Source organism: Morone saxatilis, unplaced genomic scaffold (genome assembly GCF_004916995.1).
Source record: "Morone saxatilis isolate NCDOM2014 unplaced genomic scaffold, NCSU_SB_2.0 Contig2, whole genome shotgun sequence".
Lineage (NCBI taxonomy): Eukaryota > Metazoa > Chordata > Actinopteri > Moronidae > Morone > Morone saxatilis.
In genome coordinates, this window is record NW_023339762.1 from 26307291 (window position 1) to 26310576 (window position 3286).

The 3286-nt window shown below is 35.7% G+C and overlaps 1 protein-coding gene across 1 annotated transcript in view; it reads right to left on the minus strand.

Annotated features, from left to right (window-relative positions):
* The window catches only part of tmed6 (transmembrane p24 trafficking protein 6), an 8843-nt gene that overhangs the window by 5099 nt on the left and 458 nt on the right, over positions 1 to 3286 (minus strand).

Consider the following 3286-nt stretch of genomic DNA (forward strand, 5'->3'; position numbering starts at 1 on the left):
ATGACTATATCTGAATATTGTCATGTAGATGTGTTCGGGGGGGACTTTTATCAGACCAAAGATTCGTTCTGATCAATTCCCTAGGAGTAGTTTGTTAAAATACAAGGCCTAGAAATTGTGGCAGAATTTGACAATAAATTCAAAATGGCTGACTTCATGTTGGGTTAAAGATATGGCACCAAGAAGCTTTTTTGTACGTCCTGACATGATACACGTGCTGACATGATACACATGCAAGATACTGAATTGCTCCTGATGCTGTGCATAAAAAATAATTTCCCTCTGGGATTATGAAAGTATTTCTGATTCTGATTCTGATTCAGTGTGTGAATGTGTATGAATGCGTTCTGTTCGATGGACTTTGCTATCCCTGAGTGAATTTGTGTGAAAGGGTCCAGAGAAAAGTCCGACATTGTTTTTGTGTATTTAAACACCGACTCCACATTAAATTTTGTGTCCTCCGATTGGCGTAATCTGGTGTAACTATCTTATTATACTTACGTTTATCCTTAGCCAGCAGTTTGTGATTCACACTGATTAACTATAACATTCATTTGGTTTAACATAAAGAGTATAAGTTGCAGAATATATCTGACAGATAACTGTGGCCTGTTTTGAATTGAAAGAAAACAAATATCTGCTGGATAAGCTGTTTTTGCAAGTCTTGTGTGTTTTTTCCGGTTATTCATAACAATTCGTTATCTCTAACTTAAACCACATTTTATCTTTTATCAATTGGATCTGCAATTTGCATCTTGCACTTGGCCATCATGCAATCACAACAATATTTGAATAAATTGTACAGCCCTACTCTCAGCATGATTGACTTGTATGGGTTCACTTTGGTAAGATGAACCTGACTTGGTTTGATCTGTTTCTGTGTTGCTCAAAACATTTCACTCGTTAATTTAGCCAATGATTGTGTGCCACCTGATTGTATTTACCTGCTTGTTTTAAGCAATGCAATTTACGATTCATTAACTTTTGCCCTTACAAAAGTTTACAATTTTTTTTGTCTTTTCATTACATAATACTAAAACAAGTATATTGAATTGATAAACATACACTTGTTCATATACAAAAATACTGGTTCTGATTAAATAAATAATATTAAAACTTTAAAATGCTTAGGAGGTTCACATAATTTCAAGCAGCACTGTATGAACATGACTGTATATGACAGAACTGGGTCTGTAAAGTATAGCCAACACAGAAGTGTCTTAAACCTGCATTTTATGTAATGGCCAGCAGGGAGCAGCTCCATTGGCTGCAATAAAAGAGCAACACCATGCAGTCTTATTAAGAAATTAGCCTTCTTCTGACTTAATTTATTAGATCAGTAAACAGTTTCCTAATAGTTCATGGTCTCAATCTCTAGTTTAAAGTCTTCCTTTATACAGTATGATGTTCATTTAGTAAATTATGGTCCCATTTAGAGTAAAATAGACAATAAAGCAGGGTACGCTTTAGGGCGTGGCTACCTTGTGATTGACAAATCATTGTCAGTGAGTCCAGCTCAATGTACCAAACTCAGATCAATCTGTCAAACTAGGCAGTGCTGATCAAATCGATTACTGTATTGCCTGCATTTCTCTAAAATCTTTTCTCAAACTGTGTATTTGTTATAGAAGAATGTGAGCCGCCATTGTTTCCTGCTACGGATGAATATGAACTGCACAGCCAAGGAGCAACTTGTATCACATCACCGGCTCCAACAAACCGCCATGGCGATGACCAATATTCATCTCATCCCATAATGCTGAATTCGATGCTTCAAATCAATACTCCACAAACCAATGGATGATGTCACAAAAGGTTCACACTTGGCATTGTGCAGTGTGTACATATGCCATTGTGTATGAATCCTATTTTGTACATAGGTCGAACCAACTAAGCCTATTTTATTCTCACAGATTCTGCCAGCTGACTTTACAAGGAGCAATGAAGCATGTTAGCACCCAACTGCTAACCCTGCACACAGAACCAAGCAGGAAATTGGCTTCCTTTGATCTGTATGGGTAGACACCACGCATCAATGATAATAATTCCTTTACAGACTGGTAAAGCACATGGGCATCATATAGCTTCACATGAGCTTAACCACTAAGTTGATGTTATGCTTCACGGAAAATTAATGTGGCACTGTTAGCCTACAGATCACACACATTGCTTTAAACCCAACCACATACACCAGGAGAGAAACTCAAATGGTCTAAAACATACGGTCAGATCCAAGAAATGACATAATTTTACATTATGTGTTTCACTGCTTATTTTTTATATAAATGGATTTTGAATCTACCTGCTGGTTTATTTAATGTTGCACAAAACGATATGCTGCCAACCTCAACTGTGTAGAAATCCTTCAATATACTAGCACAGTGTTCTAGTAATATTACATGCAACTGTATGAATACCTGATTCTTATTTTCAGATAATTATACACTAATGAAAGCATACCTATGATTATATTCCATTTCTGCCAATAGATCATCCGAATGTTACACACTGAACCTTTTAGGGTGGTGTCCTGAGATGTATCTAATGCAATTTAATACTGTTACCCAATACAATAATAATTGTTATTTTTGATAAAAAAATTGCACCTACATCATTTGATGCCCAATCAAATCATGTTCCCTACACTAGCATTAATCTAAATTAAACCCTAACCGTGATCATAGCGGGCAGTGTTACCAAAACAGTATTTACTGATATTTACACTGAGTTTACTTATTCATGTTTTTAGCACTAATTAACTTCATCATCTGATGGAGAGAGGCAGCCACTACATCATTTACTTAATTTCTATGCAAATAGAAATGGAAATTGGGGTCCAATTAGTGATCTTTTTGGATGACGCCTATACACACTAGCTACATATCAATATAAAGGCACACACACAAGAAAGATTGCAACAAGATGTTAATTAGATTCTTAGATCAAACCATCCTCATTTATTATTCCCTACATTATGAAAGGAGTGTGTGTGTGTGTGTACATACATAACTTTTTCTTTCTCTCTAAGTGAGTGTAGTCGGAGAAGGTGTGGCAGTTGTGGACTAAAGGATGAGTGGTGACCTTGACTCTAGTCTACTAAGGCAGCACTTAATTAACACCCTCATCACACTGTTTTCAGTTCACTGATAAATTGTTTGGTTAAAACAATGAACAGAACAACACAGAAGCATAATTAGCATTTCATATGTTTTACATGATATTCAATTCAATTCAATTCAATTTTATTTGTATAGTGCCAATTCATAACAGAAGTTAATTCATAACA